At 44.0% G+C, this 19,110-nt stretch overlaps 1 protein-coding gene across 1 annotated transcript in view; it reads right to left on the reverse strand.

The window, feature by feature from the left end:
- The window catches only part of LOC124622158 (thymidine phosphorylase-like), a 186,297-nt gene extending 167,972 nt beyond the window's left edge, over nucleotides 1-18,325 (reverse strand). The window contains exon 1 of the mRNA XM_047147798.1: nucleotides 18,246-18,325. The gene's annotated coding sequence lies outside the window, so the exon portion shown is untranslated. The remainder of the gene's footprint in view (nucleotides 1-18,245) is intronic.
- Nucleotides 18,326-19,110: the final 785 nt, after the last annotated feature.

Here is a 19,110-nt window from a genome sequence, read left to right on the forward strand (position 1 = left end):
AGGTACTCCACATCAGCGATCTCAGTAACCATTAGACATCGTGAGAGAGCGGAATGGGGCGCTCCGCGGAACTCACGGACTTCGAACGTGGTCAGATGACTGAGTCTCATTTGTCTCATACGTCTGTACGCGAGATTTCCACACTCCTAAACATCCCTTGGTCCACTGTTTCCGATGTGATAGTGAAGTGGAAACGTGAAGGGACACGAACAGCGCGAAACCGTACAGGCCAACCTTGTCTGCGGACTGACAGATACCGGCGACAGTTGAAGACGGTCGTAATGTGTAATAGGCAGACAGCTATCCAGACCATCACACAGAAATTCCAAACTGCATTAGGATCCACTAAAAACACTGTGAGAGTTAGGCAGGAGATGAGAAAACTTAGATTTCGTAGTCGAGTGGCTGCTCAGAAGCCACATATCATGCCGGTAAATGCCGAAGGACGCCTCGCTAGGTGTAAGAAGCGTAAACATTGGACGACTGAACAGTGGAAAACCATTGTGTTGAGTGACGAATGACGGTACACAATGTGGCGATCCGATGGCAGAGTGTGGGTATGGCGAATGACCGGTGAACCTCATCTGCCAGTGTGTGTAGTGTCAACAATAAAATTCGGAGGCGGTGGTGTTCTGGTGTGGTCGTGTGTGCACCTCTTGTTGTTTTGCGTGGCACTATCACGGCACACATTGATGTTTTAAGCACCTTCTTGTTTGCCACTGCTGAAGAGCAATTCGGGAATGGCGACTGCATCTTCCGACACGATCGAGCACCTATTCATAATGCACGGCCTGTGGCGGAGTAGTTACACGACAGTAACATCCCTGTAATGGACTGGCCTGCACAGAGTCCTGACCTGGATCATATTGCACACCTTTGGGATGCGCCAACTTCATGCCAGACCTCACCAACCGACATCGATACCTCTCCTCAGTACAGCACTCCGTGAATAATGGGCTGCCATTCTCCAAGAAACCTTCCATCACCTGACTGAACGTATGCCTGCGAGAGTGGAACCTGTCATCAAGACTAATGGTGGGCCAACACTATACTGAATTCCAGCATTACCGATGAAGGGCGCCACGAGCTTGTAAGTCATTTTCAGCCAGGTGTATGGATACTTTTGATCGCATAGTGTATGTGGACATTATAGCACGATTTCCATGTTTGTACCTAAATGAAAGTTGTTAGCACGTCTGTATTTACACACACGCTAGGCAGCAACATAGCAACCTGAACCACAAAGAGGCCAGAATCACAAAAATACAAAATGAAATAATGCATCTCTGATTTACTGCTGTCATTAGGGCTCTTTTATAACCATAAATGACGCAGATTTAATTACTCTATGTGGTTATTTCGCTGAATGTTTCGTGGGACAGCTGGTACTAATTAAGTCAGCCTTCACTTCTCAAACTCTCCTCTTCCTCGCGTCAAATAACAAATGGCGCTCAGCTAAATATGTGGCACTTCATGTGGCAACATCTATAATTTATGCACGACAAGCTAGTACATTTCGTTAGTGGCTGAAATATACCAACTGGATGTGGCATTGGTTGTAACATGTGAAGTATCTGTCTCTTCACGATCTTTGCATTGTTGTTGTTGTGGTCTTCAGTCCTGAGACTGGTTTGATGCAGCTCTCCATGCTACTCTATCCTGTGCAAGCTTCTTCATCTCCCAGTACCTACTGCAACCTACATCCATCTGAATCTGCTTAGTGTATTCATCTCTTGGTCTCCCTCTACGATTTTTACCCTCCACGCTGCCCTCCAATACTAAATTGGTGATCCCTTGATGCCTCAGAACATGTCCTACCAACCGATCCCTTCTTCTGGTCAAGTTGTGCCACAAACTTCTCTTCTCCCCAATCCTATTCAATACTTCCTCATTAGTTATGTGATCTACCCATCTAATCTTCAGAATTCTTCTGTAGCACCACATTTCGAAAGCTTCTATTCTCTTCTTGTCCAAACTATTTATCGTCCATGTTTCACTTCCATACATGGCTACACTCCATACGAATACTTTCAGAAATGACTTCCTGACACTTAAATCAATACTGGATGTTAACAAATTTCTCTTCTTCAGAAACGCTTTCCTTGCCATTGCCAGCCTACATTTTATATCCTCTCTACTTCGACCATCATCAGTTATTTTGCTCCCCAAATAGCAAAACTCCTTTACTACTTTAAGTGTCTCATTTCCTAATCTAATTCCTTCAGCATCACACGACTTAATTAGACTACATTCCATTATCCTTGTTTTGCTTTTGTTGATGTTCATCTTATATCCTCCTTTCAAGACACTGTCCATTCCGTTCAACTGCTCTTCCAAGTCCTTTGCTGTCTCTGACAGAATTACAATGTCATCGGCGAACCTCAAAGTTTTTATTTCTTCTCCATGAATTATAATACCTACTCCGAATTTTTGTTTTGTTTCCTTTACTTCTTGCTCAATATACAGACTGAACAACGTCGGGGAGAGGCTACAACCCTGTCTTACTCTCTTCCCAACCACTGCTTCCCTTTCATGTCCCTCGACTCTTATAACTGCCATCTAGTTTCTGTACAAATTGTAAATAGCCTTTCGCTCCCTGTATTTTACCCCTGCCACCTTTAGAATTTGAAAGAGAGTATTCCAGTCAACATTGTCAAAAGCTTTCTCTAAGTCTACAAATGCTAGAAACGTAGGTTTGCCTTTCCTTAATCTTTCTTCTAAGGTAAGTCGTAAGGTCAGTATTGCCTCACGTGTTCCAGTGTTTCTACGGAATCCAAACTGATCTTCCCCGAGGTTGGCTTCTACTAGTTTTTCCATTCGTCTGTAAAGAATTCCTGTTAGTATTTTGCAGCTGTGACTTATTAAACTGATAGTTCGGTGATTTTCACATCTGTCAACACCTGCTGTCTTTGGGATTGGAATTATTATATTCTTCTTGAAGTCTGAGGGTATTTCGCCTGTTTCATACATCTTGCTCACCAGATGGTAGAGTTTTGTCAGGACTGGCTCTCCCAAGGCCGTCAGTAGTTCCAATGGAATGTTGTCTACTCCGGGGGCCTTGTTTCGACTCAGGTCTTTCAGTGCTCTGTCAAACTCTTCACGCAGTATCATATCTCCCATTTCATCTTCATCTACATCCTCTTCCATTTCCATAATATTGTCCTCAAGTACATCGCCCTTGTATAGACCCTCTATATACTCCTTCCACCTTTCTGCTTTCCCTTCTTTGCTTAGAACTGGGTTTCCATCTGAGCTCTTGATATTCATACAAGTGGTTCTCTTTTCTCCAAAGGTCTCTTTAATTTTCCTGTAGGCAGTATCTATCTTACCCCTAGTGAGATAGGCCTCTACATCCTTACATTTGTCCTCTGGCCATCCCTGCTTAGCCATTTTGCACTTCCTGTCGATCTCATTTTTGAGACGTTTGTATTCCTTTTTGCCTGCTTCATTTACTGCATTTTTATATTTTCTCCTTTCATCAATTAAATTCAATATTTCTTCTGTTACCCAAGGATTTCTACTAGCCCTCGTCTTTTTACCTACTTGATCCTCTGCTGCCTTCGCTACTTCATCCCTCTAAGCTACCCATTCTTCTTCTACTGTATTTCTTTCCCCCATTCCTGTCAATTGTTCACTTATGCTCTCCCTGAAACTCTGTACAACCTCTGGTTCTTTCAGTTTATCCAGGTCCCATCTCCTTAAATTCCCACCTTTTTGCAGTTTCTTCAGTTTTAATCTACAGGTCATAACCAATAGATTGTGGTCAGAGTCCACATCTGCCCCTGCAAATGTCTTACAATTTAAAACCTGGTTCCTAAATCTCTGTCTTACCATTATATAATCTATCTGATACCTTTTAGTATCTCCAGGGTTCTTCCATGTATACAACCTTCTTTCATGATTCTTAAACCAAGTGTTAGTTATGATTATGTTGTGCTCTGTGCAAAATTCTACCAGGCGGCTTCCTCTTTCATTTCTGTCCCCCAATCCATATTCACCTACTATGTTTCCTTCTCTCTCTCTTTTCCTACACTCGAATTCCAGTCACCCATGACTATTAAATGTTCGTCTCCATTCACAATCTGAATAATTTCTTTTATTTCATCATACATTTCTTCAATTTCTTCGTCATCTGCAGAGCCAGTTGGCATATAAACTTGTACCACTGTAGTAGGTGTGGGCTTCGTATCTATCTTGGCCGCAATAATGTGTTCACTTTGCTGTTTGTAGTAGCTTACCCGCATTCCTATTTTCCTATTCATTATTAAACCTACTCCTGCATTACCCCTATTTGATTTTGTGTTTATAACCCTGTAGTCACCTGACCAAAAGTCTTGTTCCTCCTGCCACCGAACTTCACTAATTCCCACTATATCTAACTTCAACCTATGCATTTCCCTTTTTAAATTTTCTAACCTACCTGCCCGATTAAGGGATCTGACATTCCATGCTCCGATCCGTAGAACGCCAGTTTTCTTTCTCCTGATAACGACATCCTCTTGAGTAGTCCCCGCCCGGAGATCCGAATGGGGGACTATTTTACCTCCGGAATATTTTACCCAAGAGGACGCCATCATCATTTAATCATACAGCAAAATTGCATGCCCTCGGGAAAAATTACGGCTGTAGTTTCCCCTTGCTTTCAGCCGTTCGCAGTACCAGCACAGCAAGGCCGTTTTGCTTATTGTTACAAGGCCAGATCAGTCAATCATCCAGACTGTTGCCCTTGCAACTACTGAAAAGGCTGCTGCCCCTACTCAGGAACCACACGTTTGTCTGGCCTCTCAACAGATACCCCTCCGTTGTGGTTGCACCTACGTACGGTACGGCTATCTGTATCGCTGAGGCACGCAAGCCTCCCCACCAACGGCATGGTCCATGGTTCATTGGGGGGGGGGGGATCTTTGCATAAGCTAGGAAATAAACAGCCTAATATTTGTGACAACGAAGAATATAAATGTTGTTGTTGCTCACTTTACTCGCAGTAATTTAAGTCGTCCTCTTAGGGGCCTGCCAAACCAAACACTCGAAGATCGCCACATATTTAGAAAGAAACAGCCAAATACTTATTCATCTCCTGTTTTGTAATGAGGTGAAAATGTAAATAACAAATGGTTCAAATGGCTTTGAGCACTATGCGACTTAACTTCTGAGGTCATCAGTCGCCTAGAACGTAGAACTAATTAAACCTAACTAACCTAAGGACATCACACACATCCATGCCCTAGGCAGGATTCGAACCTGCGACCGTAGCAGTCGCTCGGTTCCAGACTGTAGCGCCTAGAACCGTACGGCCACTCGGCCGGCTGTAAATAACACCGCGCATTGCAGGACATACTTGTATTACACTCACAAGAAAGTCCCAGAAAGCGTTTACAACGCTAAGAAGAAAAAAGAAACTAGGATATTGTGTGACACAATACTATTCGTTACGCTGAATCGCGCGATGTGTGTCTTTTGTCTCGGTTATCATACTATTTCTTGAAAGCTTACATCAGTGCATCATTACTCGACATTTAATGATAACAGTGACGTGTTTGTGATAACTCTTCAATGTGCTGTAACCTTGAAACGGCTTGCTGCGAGTTATAATACTAAACAGATAAATACACCAAAATGAATATGGCGTCTGCCTCATCGGGTCAAAGATAGTAAGTACCACCACGGTGTTAATAGTCCCTGGCACTAAACGGAAGTCGTGTAATTCTGCCGTTAACGTATACCCAAGCTGACACTCTGGTGCTGCCAGCAGTGGGGAAAATCGGCACTAGCTGGAAGGTATTCATTTGTCTCCTAGCGCTGCCACTGTTTCCGCGTGTGTCATCTCCAGTAATGGTGTGGGCACTGTTGGAGGAGTCGGCGTTGACTTCCCCGCGCCGCTCCTCCCACTTACGACAGTCACAATCCGAGCAACCCGTTCCCGACAGCTTCTGCCTGAACTTATCGTGACAAAACTGTGCCTACCTTGAGAAAAATGAGTAAAACATTTAACTGAATTATAACAGTTTGAAGTCAGTTGATTTTGTGGTAAGCTGATTTCTTTCTAAATTAAGATAGAATTTTTTAATGAATTTATTTATTTGTCAGGCAATCACCAAGTGCGTTTAGCGGGAAATTTAAAAATGAAATGAACAAATACATTAAAAAATACGAAAGTATTTTGACAAATATCTTTTGGTAGTAATAAGTACACCACAACCTAGTGCTTCAGTGCAGTTCAATAAATCATACAATTGTACAGTAAAATTTATATGCTACGTTACAGGATTTTGATTCGTAAACTTGTCTAAAATGCGACGTTTTCTCGGGTTGTTTATCACTGGTAACGCTCGGACCACAGGTTCAGCTTAAGAGTGTATAGACCATAAGTACGACCATGAATGTTAGTACTCATCTAATAATAGGCAGCATCTATCAAAAAAGAGTATTTACTTATGGTTAGACACAAGCGAAGCATTCATGGAAGTATGTGTTAGCATGAAGTAACACTTTTTAAGTCTCGTTAATAGAAGTTTCGGTGGGTTAATAGTTTTTCAGCTACGAGCTATAGTTTCCTTAACGCCAAAAATGATGGAAGCAAAGTTTGATCGTAGAAGTTCGTAGTTCATGTCGCAGTCCTTGGGCTACATGCGAACAAATTTTATTTCTGAAACCAACTGGTTTGAAATACCGCTTGATATCAAGGACTGGTGATCATTCTTATCTCACGTAACCTAAAACCAAACAAAGTACAACTACGTGAGGTATCTCGTTTAAATTCATACCTCACGATCCTTGCGTTTAGGGGTGCCCCTAAGAAAGCCTTAAGCAATACACTACACAACACCTATACAGTCAATTCCATCTGAAATAGAGACGTTGCAGTTCTCGACTTTTTTGTCGACGTGTGGGAACAGGTACTTTAAACGTGACAGAAGACAACATTTTGTTGATAAGTGTCAAATGAAAATGGAAGTAAGGAAGATTAGGGCCCGCATCTCGTGGTCGTGCGGTAGCGTTATCGCTTCCCACGCCCGGGTTCCCGGGTTCGATTCCCGGCGGAGTCAGGGATTTTCTCTGCCTCGTGATGGCTGGGTGTTGTGTGATGTCCTTAGGTTAGTTAGGTTTAAGTAGTTCTAAGTTCTAGGGGACTGATGACCATAGATGTTAAGTCCCATAGTGCTCAGAGCCAACTTTGAAGATTAGGATTTCGCGTCCGCCTCTCTATGAGGTCATTAGCAACGGAGCACAAACTTGGAAAGGGGAAGGAAATCAGCCGTGTCCTTTGCAAAGAAACCATTCAGGCATTATCGATTTGTGGGAAACGCAAAAAACCTAAATGGTCGAAGAGGGATTTGAACCGCAGTCCCACCAAATACGGATCCTGTCTTACTCTCACTCGGTGGCAAAAGTATGTTGCTGCTCTACAGCCACCAGAAGTTATAAACTTACACAAACACAGTTTTAAGAAGTTGACATGATAAAATGTAAAGTATATACGGATTGTAATTATAATTTTTTCTTTTAAAAGAATTTACTTTCTGGTATTATTTATGATAAAAACGAACCTCTACAATTCGCTGCACTAAACTGTAGGATCTGCGCTGGAAAAGGATTAAAAAGGGCTAAGGAGCTCAAGTGGCACTCTAAATAATGAGGTGGTAATGGAGGGGGGGGGATGCGAAGGGATTGGGAGAGAATATGAAGGATGTGTAGTTGTAGGGTAGTGGGAGGTTTGGCACTGGTTCGTCATCATGTCATGATTGGTAAGAAGGGGGAGGGAGGCGCAAGCTACTTGAAGTTTTAATGTGTATTGGATGTATGGAGATGATCAATGTGGATGAATAAGTAGAAAAAATTTACGAGTTAGAATTCGAGTAGGGGAGACTAAACAGATTTGGAACCCGAAATATAATGCAGTACTCAGGGGGAAGGGGGTGGGGGACAGATGGAAACTGGGTGTAGGAGACATCCAGGAGACACAGACGTAGGAGAGGATGAATCAGGTCAAGATATTGTTCGTGTGAACCAATGTGGTCTTCACGTTCGGCTAGTTAGTACTTTAGCCCGTATTAGCTATATTTTGGATGCTTAGCAGGTGAGATTCCCTTGTTAGATTATAGTCAAGGGTTAATATGATGTATTTCACTGTGTTTCTAAATTGGCTGGTTGTAAATAGTGAGGTACAAGATACTGGAGCGAGAGGTGGCCATTCTTGCAAGGATTAATCTTGAGGAGGATAACTGGTTGAGATTCAGTTGAAGCGATTATCGTTATTCGTGGAGGGTGCGACACATAGCTGCGAAGACAGTATCGTTGGTACACTGCAGAATCCAGGTAGATGGAGGGAAAAATTTAGGGCCGGATAACCGGACCAAGACTTTACGATTTTTCTTTGATGTGTAAATGCAGCTAATAAGAGGCAATTGTGAAAGCTAGTTTTAGTGTCTTCAGTCATACTGATTATGTTGCTGGGATGATGTTTCAAAAATCAAGATGCGTAGCATCAGTTACTGTTTAAATTATTGAAATTTTATTTGATGTTACTTTCTAACGTTGTATGGAAGTAGAATAATACTAAAGGGAGAACAAGCTGAAATTTGCTCACGCAGTGCTGGCACTACACATATGCTTTCTGGTTTGGCAGGACAGGACAAGCAGCAACTCCCTTACGGCTGCGGCACACGCAAGTACTGTATCGTTAGATGACCAAAGTTGGCAGCGACAGGGCACAAAACACTCGTGGCTCGAAGCTCGGGCACCTGAAAGGACGGGATGTCAAGAGAGGGAACCTGCCTCCCTCCGCCCCCTGGAGTCATGGGCACAGTTTTATTCATATACATATTCTTTAGGATATAGAAATTTTTAATGTCACCTATAACATTTACTTCTTATGGCATGAAATGTCTCGACACCGAATTATTCACTTATATAAAAAATGATTATTTTAAGGGATAGACCACCCTCCTCCGAAACAATTCTTCTGATGTCCACGGTCCGAATTCAACCAATTTCCACCGGATACAGCTGCTCCAAAATGAGCACTTGTTCAGGACTTTGTGGACATGCTACCAATATTGCGGAATAGAGCGGTTCACCTGTGCTATGGCCCAGGCCCTGCATGATATTTAACTGCTGTTGTGCTCAACACCAAAGTATTGAAGAAGTGAGAAAGATTCTGCCCTCAGAGAAGGTAGGGTCGATTTAACTATCGGTATGATTATGCGCTAGCTGATACGGAATCGTGTGCAAATTCTGGAAGACTTCAAGATGATCCAGAAACATGTGTAGGAAATCAGAACACCATTTTAATGTTTCTCAAAGTAGACGGTGAAGACTGGAGGGAGGGGAGGGGGGGACACGAGTAATGTCAGTAAATGAAAAACAAAGAAATAACTGAAAGGAGTGACAGAGAGTTGTACCAAAGCAGTATCGTGATAGGTCGACGGAATTGGACGCTGCACGGAAGACAAGGTTAGGTGTCATCATCAGGTGTGATTGTAATGCGCCGTGTGGCGACAAGAGCCGCGTGGTAGTATCCTTGCGCCTGTCCAATGGAACTTCTTTAATGTAAATGAATGCAAAACTTTCCAAGGGCGCATCTGCAGTAGTGCAACAGCAGAACTAAAGCGACACTCAGCTTGACTACTCGGCAGCGTGTTGCATTCACTGACGTCAAAGGAGTGCAATTTGACAGGCGCACTGATACTGCCTTTCGGCTTGCGTTGCCACAGCCGCGGCAGAGAAAATACCAAACAGTTGCCAGTGCTACGTGAGCTCAAACGTGATGTGAAGTGCGATGCGACGAAGTGGACGCCGCAGTCAGTTTGTTTCACATTTACGCGTGAAGTAGAGACGGTTTGCGATTTGTATTTCAAATCACAGTGTCTGAAATTTTGACCAGTGCTGTTCAAGACTGTTGCGTACATCTGCATCTACAGGGTAAATCCCGTAAGACTTGCACCGCAAATATTGCTGAAAGGGAAAATGCCACCGATGTGCTGCCTTCAAGAATGAATTTGCAGTCAGGGGCTCAATTGTTAGCCATTAAACAGATTATAATAATACTTAGAACGTGTATTTTTTGTGCAAACATATACTTTCTTAAATGGAACAATGCCTCCTGACAGTAACAAACTAAGGCTAGAGTAAATTAGAATGTCAGTGGCGTAGGTTGCAGAATTCTAGTGCGAGTAGTTTTCGGCACAACGTATTTTGAAAAGTTTACGATATAATCAGCTAATTCTTGTTTGTTAGGTGCGATTACTTTACTTGTATCATCAGCAAAAAGAACTCTTCGCATCTTCGTGAATACAGAGTGGCAAGTCATTAACATATATTAAGAACAATAGTAATGTTGCAAGATTCGATGATGGCAGCGTAGATTTTTCGAAATCGGTAATGATAATAAAAAGAATTACTAGCGACCGTGGCAAACGCGATTCTTCAAGAACAATATAACTTTCAGATCGCTCCCAACGACTGACAAAATGTCAAGCATACGAAGCTATTTTTAATTATTATATATTTTGGGCATGCAGGTTAATCAAAAGTATATCCGGTATTTTGGCAATATAGTGGCTAAGTGAGCAATGTATGATTACAGTTGAAGTGAACGTGTTAAAACAAATCATGCCCCTATTTAGTTACCAGTCGGTCTTTGATCAGGCGCCGTACGGTTTTATAGGACGCATCAATTCCGAAGGCAAATATAACTGCTAGCAGGCATTACACGAACAAAGAAACTGAAGTAGAGTACCAGAAACCTCCACTTAAAGACCACTGAAAGGCGTGACTGATGACATACTGTCATAAACATCCTAAAGTGTCCGAAACGACAGCACACGTACTTACTATGTTCCAGAACACCTAAGATCCCGATCTCGAACTACCTTGAAGGTTTTCTTGACATCTTTATCGGTTTCCAAGATATGGAGGCTCAAAGTTACCCTACTTGTACTCGTAAGTTACACACGTAAAATCCAGTGTGAGTCGGGAACATAGTTTATAAAGTGACGTAGCATGGGAAAAATATGCCGTAAATATCTCCATTATAATCTGGGAACCGCATGTTGTAGTACTGGCGCCCATGCAAAGTTATTTGGCATATAAAATCCTGTCTGAGGCGTAAAATCTGTTTTGCGTGGCTTCAGTTTACTAAGTAAACTATCTAAATTTTACTGACCAGTACATTCATTTTCATGACTTACACACCCTGCTGCATCACGGAAAAGAAGGGAATAACGGCAAAATACTCTTCAAATGGTTCAAATGGTTCTAAGCACTATGGGACTTAACAGCTGAGGTCATCAGTCCCATACACTTAGAACTACTTAAACCTAACTAACCTAATGACACCACACACAGCCATGCCCGAGGCAGGATTCGAACCTGCAACCGTAGCAGCAGCGCGGTTCCGGACAAGCGCCTAGAACCGCTCTCCCACAGCGGCCGTCAAAATACTCTTATCGGAGCACAATAAATGCGAATATCTTCCTGTTTATTTTAAAGATTCTGATTGAGAAGTGGGATACCAGCTGCCTCATTCTAGCTTCCTTACCGCCTTCAAGAATTTTCCCAAAACTTTTGACATGCGAACATAATCGCTCGTTTTTGAACATGTAAGTCACCTCAAACTCCCACAAGCTCCTCTATCTGTAACTTTCTCATGCCCGCTAGTCCATGGCTGTAAGTCGCCCATGCCAATCCACTCTCTAGTTACCATTTCTCACTCACTCATTTAGCCCAACTCATTCTTATTATTTCTTTTTCTGTCACTGTTTCCTTTGTCACAGCTAAAGTCACATTTATTCTGTCCTTCCACTACAGTCTCCTCCCCTGTCACTATCTCCCTCTCTTGCTCTCTCTTACTGTTGACATGTCATTCCTATACCTTGCGTCTCTTCTCGCTGCAATTATATCGCTCTTCCTCATTGTCACTATCGTATACTGTGTCTCTCATTACCACTGGCTTTCACTCTCTTCTACTTTCTCTTCATTTCTCCCCCACTGGCATTCACTGTCTTCCCAGCACTGTTGTGTCACTATGTCCCACACACTGTCCCCCTCTCTTTCTCTCACACTGTCTCCTCCGCTCTTTCTACGCTGAAGAGCCAAAGAAACTGGTACACTTGCCTCATATCGTGTAGGGCCCCCGCGAGCACGCAGAAGTGCCGCAACACGACGTGGCATGGACTCAACTAATGTCTGAAGTAGCGCTGGAGGGCATTGACACCATGAACCGTGCAGGGCTGTCCATAAATTTTGTAAGAGCACGAAGGGGTGGAGATCTCTTCTGAACAACATGTTGCAAGGCATTCCAGGTAAGCTCAATAATGTTCATGTCTGGGCAGTTTGGTGACAAGCGGAAGTCTTTAAACTCAGAAGAGTGTTCCTGTAGCCACTCTGTAACAATTCTGGCGCGTGGAGTGTCGCATTGTCCTGCTGGAATTGCCCAAGTCCGTCGGGAGGCATAATTAACATGAATGGCTGGAGCTTATCAGACAGGATGCTTACGTACATGTCACCTGTCAGAGATGTATCTAGACGTATCAGGGGTCCCAAATCACTCCAACTGCACATGACCCACATCATTGCAGAGCCTCCACCAGCTTGAACAGTCCCCCGCTGACATGCAGTCTCCATGGATACATGAGGTTGTCTTCGAACCCGTACAAGTGAGACAATGTAAGAAATGGTTTGACATGGTTCTTCAGCAAATACTTGCACGCTGCAAGTAGGGAAGTACATGGATACAGAAATAAAAATCTTCAATTCGACCAATGTTAATACGAATACGAAACATAGTAGAATACTCTGATGTGCCTGTCTTTAAGCATTACTTACGAATGATTTCAGGAGGTCAATTATTGACGTAGCATGCTGAATCGCAGAGTTCATTTTTCAATACCCCCATGGTTAGCATTTCCAGAAAAGTACTACAGAAGTCTTCCACCTAAAGTGAGCCAACGAACAACGTGGACGAACATGTGATAATTATTTCTCAACAGAAGCTAGTCAGCCACGTGCCGAGTTTGTTATAAAAACGGGATTAACTGTGTTAACTGGCGCGTCAATTGTTCAGACTGTTGTTTTGCCTCCCTTGCAGCGGAAAGTTCAACAAACACGGTTACTTGGAAACGGTAAGGAGCGAAAAATGAAAATAAGGAAATCGTTCAAATAATACTCGACACTACGGGTGTGTGCCCTGCCTCAACAGGTGGTTCTAAACTTGATGATTGCAAAGATAGAGTCTACACCTGCGCTAGCGACAGTTACGTACTGAGAAGTGACATTTACGCTGAAGAGCCAAAGAAACTGGTACACCTGTCTAAAATCGTGTAGGGCCCCCACGAACACTCAGGAGTGCCGCAAAACGACAAGCCATGTGCTCGCTTAATGTATGAAATAGGGCTGGAGGGATATGACACCATGAATCCTGCTAGGCTGTCCATAAATCTTCAAGAGTACGAGGCGGTGGATATCTCATCTGAACCACACGTTGCAAGGCATCCCAGATGTACTCAATAATGTTCTTGTCCGGGGGGATTGGTGGCCAGCGGAAGTGTTTAAACTCAGAAGAGTGTTCCTGGAGCCACTCTGTAGCAGTTCTGGACGTGTGGGGTGCCGCATTGTCCTGCTGGAATGGCCCAAGTCAGTCGGAATACACAATGGACATGAATGGATGCAGGTGATCAGACAGGATGCTTACGTTCGTGTCACCTGACAGAGTCGTACCTACACTTGTCAGGGGTTCCATATCATTACAACTGCACACGCCCCACACCATTACAGAGCCTCCACCGGCTTGAACAGTCCCCTGCTGGCATGCAGGGTCCATGGATTCATGAGATTGTTTTCATACCCGTACACGTCCATCCGCTCAATATAATTTGATAAGAGACTCGTCCGACAAGGCAATATGTTTCCAGTCATCAACAGTCCAATGACGGTGTCGACAGGTCCATGCGAGGGCCAAGCTTTTGTCTGCAGTGATCAAGGGTACATGAGTGGGCTTTCGGCTCCGAAAGCCTTTATCGATGACGTTGATGGTCCAGTATTGAAATCTGCAGCAATTTGCGGAAGGGTTGCACTTCTGTCATGTTGAACGATTCTCTTCAATCGTCATTGGTCCCGTTCTTGCAGGACCTTTTTCCGCCCGCAGTTATGTCGGAGAACTGATATTTTACCGGGTTCCTGATATTCACAGTACACTCGTGAAATGGTCGTACTGGAAAATCCCCACTTCATCGATACCTCGGAGATGCGGTATCCCATCGCTCGTGCGCCTATAATAACAACACGTTCAAACTCACTTAAATCTTGATAACCTGCCATTGTAGCAGCAGTAACCTATCGAACAACTGCGCCAGACACTTGCCTTATACAGGCGTTGGTGACCGCGGCTCTGTATTCTGCCTATTTACATATCTCTGTACTTGAATATGCATACCTATAGCAGTTCCTTTGGCGCTTCAGTGTATAACACAAGCACTGTGTACTATGTTCCAGTAGGTATGGTAAGTCCCATAGTCATGGCTCTTGCATCACGATAACGCACCTACCCATTCATCCCTGTTGGTGCTTGACTATCGCACAAAAAACGAAATTACTGTGCTGCCTCATCGTCCGTACGCTCCAAACCTAGCCCATGCGGACTTTTTTTTATTTCCAAAGTTGAAAACCCTGTTGAAGCGACTAAGATTCGCAGCGATAGATGACATAAAAGAAAATTCGCAGACGGCGCTTCGCGCGATCCAGCAAGAGGCGCATCAATTGTGGAGGAGAGAATTTCGAAAGAGACCATGCACAATAAGTAAAAGGTAAACGTAGAGAACTTTGTGGATAAAGCTCCGGAATTTTCTGAACAGACCTCGTATTCGCATTTTTTATGCTGTGGTAATATTTTTACGCTGGTTGACGTATCCGTAGCTTAGAAGTTACAGTCGCGGACAGCCCACGACTTATTGTCTATTAACAACGTAATTTACACAGTTACTGTCGGTACACTACCGTCTCATTCTTGCTCGGTAGTGAGAAACCCCGTCCAAACGGAGCGCGCACGAATGAATCGTTACTTTCGATGTTCAGACACTGCACGAATTGGTTCATTGTTGCGGGGAACTGACGTGGTTTGTCGTCCACACCGGAAGAGCCTTGCCGCGCCGCACCCATTTTCCTGGTAATGCGCGGTGCGGCGCAGCGCGCCTTGTGTGTACAGAGCATAATACAGCTGCGCTGCGCACATAGTACAAGGTTTGGGCTGCGGTCACAGTGGTACAGACATAGGCGGACTGCACCGCCGACCGATTTCTACCGGAGAAGCCCGATCGTTTCAAATCAGTTCGCCTTTACGTGCACGACAGTCCACTGTTTCCGATATGATAGTGAAGTGGAAACGTGAAGGGATATGTACAGCACAAAAGCGTACAGGCCTGCCTTGTCTGTTGACTGACAGGGACCGGCGACAGTTGAAGAGGGTCGTTATGTGTATAAGGCAGACATCTATCCAGACCATAACACAGGAATTCCAAACTGCATCAGGACCCACTGCAAGTACTATGAGAGTTAGGCAGGAGGTGAGAAAACTTGGATTTCATAGCCGAGTGTCTGCTCAAAAGCCACACTTCACGCCGGTAAATGCCAAACGACGCCTCGCTTGGTGTAAGGAGCGTGAACATTGGACGACTGAAAAGTGGAAAACCGTTGTGTGGAGTGACGAATGACGAAGACAATGTGGCGGTCCGATGGCAGAGTGTGTGTGGGTATGGCGAATGCCCGGTGAATCTCATATACTAGTGCGTGTAGTGTCAACAATAAAATTCGGAGGCTGTGATGTTATGGTATGGTCGTATTTTCATGCTGGGGGCTTGCATCCCTTGTTTTGCGTGGACTATCACAGCACAGGCCTACACCGATGTTTTAAGCACCTTCTTGAATCCCACTGCCGAATAGCAATTCGGGGATGGCGATTGCATCTTTCAACACGATAGAGCACCTGTTCATAATGCACGAATAACATTCCTGTAATGGACTGGTCTGCACAGAGTCCTGATCTGAATCCTGTAGAACACTTTTGGGATGTTTTGGAACGCCGCCTTCGTGCCTAGCCTCATCGACCGACATCGATACCTCTCTTCAGTGCAGCAGTCTGTGAAGAATGGACGCCATTCCCCCAGGAAACCTCCAACACCTGATTGACCGTGTGCCTGCGAGAGTGGAAGCTGTGATCAAGGCTAAGGGTGAGACAACACCACATTCAATTCCAGTTTTTCCGATGGAGGGCGCCAAGAATTTATAAGTCATTTTCAGCCAGGTGTCCGAATGCATTTGATCACATAGTATATACTGTCAGTCTTTTTGTTGTGCCTATCTGCGACTCAGCATCTCAGCTATATGGTGAGCAATTGGCCTTCAGGTCGTGACCATGCAGCCATATCACTAACGGAAAAATGATACGATAGTGTGTGGGAGGTGATTGTCTTGTCAGCTACGACGATAGGAACGAAACGACAAACCAACACCCAGTTCACGAGCGGAGAAAAATTTCCAACCCGGCCAGAAATAGAAGCCTGGTCCCTTCGATTAGGAATCTGCCTCGCTGACTGCGCAGCTACCGAGGCAAACGATTAGCTAACATTTCGAAAACTTTCTCACACTTTCACACAGGTAACACTACATGCAGTACATGGAGTACACAATTTCCGTCCTGGGTAGTGGAGGCGGTGGTGGTTGATCTGGTCGGAGGGGACCAAACAGCGAGGTCATCGGTTCCACGGGACTAGGGAAGGATGGGGAAGGAACTCTTCCGTGTCCTTTTAAAGCAACCATTCCGGCATTTGCTGAAGCCATTCAGGGAAATCACGGAAAATCTAAATCAGGATGGCCGGGCGTGGGTTTGAACCGCCGTCCTTCCGATGCGAGTCCCGTGTGCTAACCACTGCGCCACCTCGCTTGGTCGGGTGGTGGGAGTGGAAGGAGGAGGGAAGCGGTGGCGACAAGAAGGGTTGTTTAGCGCCCGAAAACTTCAACCCCCCCCCCCCCCCCCACACACACACACAAGAAGGGCGTGCGGCAACGCTACACCATTAACAATGCCAGATCCAGATTAACATGCCGGCATAAACACCAAAGAAGAAGAAGAAGAAGACGACACTTCACAACACATAACAGAACTTGGCTGATACATGTCAAATGAACGAGGAGACGTCAAAAGTTGATTAACCCTTTTTATTAGTAGAGGAGAAGAAAAAGAAAACAACAAAAATGGTTCAAACGGCTCTGAGCATAATGGGACTTAACATCTCAGGTCATCAGTCCCCTAGAACGTAGAACTACTTAAACCTAACTAACCTAAGGACATCACACACATCCATGCCCGATGCAGGATTCGAACCTGCGACCGATGCGGTCGCGCGGTTCCAGACTGAAGCGCCTAGAAAACAACAAATGACGTACCAAATAGAAGTGTAGCCAAACGCGACCAATGTACTGTACATTATATACGGGACAGATACGAACTCTGATTAAAGCGTCTACTGTAGAGACTGAAATTTTTGAGCATTTTGTATAATGCAACCTTCGTATCACAGACAAGGAGTATTTTAGTTCCCTATTATTTCCGTAACATACGTTTGTGACAAAAATCATCCTAGGTAGCCTTTTGAACATTTTTCCTTCCAATGCGCTGATAATGTCCATAAAGGGTGTTCATTGTTATAATGGTTTAAGGAATACAGAAATTAGTCTACTTGTGACTCAGCTACTTCAGATGTCAAGATTTAATGATACTACTTACGTTTCGTAACATATCTACAGTGTACGTTAAGTTTCAAAATTGATCTGCCATACAAGTAACAAACTCAGAAATATGCAGCAGCTATATTCATCCTTTGAGTGCCTAAGGCAGTAGCAGTCAACCCGATACTTACCGCCCACTAGAGGGCGTTCAAGTTTTAATGGTGCGTGGCAGGTGGTAGCGGTTTTAAAAACATTTTCATTAGGTTGCCATAAAATTTTTACTTAAAATATTTCCTAAGTAATTATTATTGTTATATGATTTAACATGTTGTGAGTTCATAAATTTTACAAAATAAAATTATTTTCCCCACTTTATAAACCATCATTGCTGTGGAACCTGCGGGTGGTTAGATAATTTTACAACTAACAGAGGTAAAAAAGTGGGCAGTGGGTATAGAAGGTTGACTACACCAATCATAATGTTTTCCAGACTAGCAGTGGACACTATTCTTTACAGTGGTACTTACTGAGTGGGCGTGGCGCTGCGGACCAGATGTCGTGTTCGCTATTCGCGAAGTGGCGTCCAACTGCAGCATACAGGCGAGACGCCGTCCTTGGGCTACTCGCCTTGGGCTACTCGTGATATCATCAGTGCAGCCAACATTTCCGCGTGGAAAACAAGTGTGTCAGAGACACTGCTATTGCTTTAGTTTGTGGAACGTCGTACGTGAAACTGTTGCATATTTTATTTTATTTTTTTTTTAATTCCCGTCCCGTCCGTCGACGACGAGGTCATTGGAGATGGGAAATGAATTCAGGCTGGGTAAGGCAATACTTTTTTTATACAGGGTGTCCCAGCTATCTTGTCCACCCAAAATATCTCTGGAACAATAACAACTATTGGAAAACGGCTTTCACCGGTATCAATGTAGGGCTGGGGCCCATGAATGTACATATTTGGAAACATTCTAGAACGAAAGCATATGTGTTTTTTAACACAAACTTATGTTTTTTTTTAAATGGACCTCCTATATTTTTTCTTCAGCAATCCATAGCATGACAAAGCACATACACAATGGCGTTGATTGCATCGCAATATTCCCATTACATCCCGAGATATTAAGACGCGAAGTTGACGCTTGAAACACCAGACATGCGCTGCTAGCGCACGTCCTGAGGCTCAGGCGTGAACCCCATGCTGCCCGTAATCGCAGCAGGATGGCAGCAGACCGTATTATTCGTTTCGGACCTCTTGATAAGTATGGAAGTGTGATTACGCATGTCAATCACATCGCGATTACGGGCAGCAGACTTTTGACATGAATGATTGTTTTAAGTTATGTAAATATGTCTGTTGCTTTGTCCGTTAATATCTTTCTATAAATTTAAAAT

Source organism: Schistocerca americana, chromosome 7 (genome assembly GCF_021461395.2).
Source record: "Schistocerca americana isolate TAMUIC-IGC-003095 chromosome 7, iqSchAmer2.1, whole genome shotgun sequence".
NCBI lineage: Eukaryota > Metazoa > Arthropoda > Insecta > Orthoptera > Acrididae > Schistocerca > Schistocerca americana.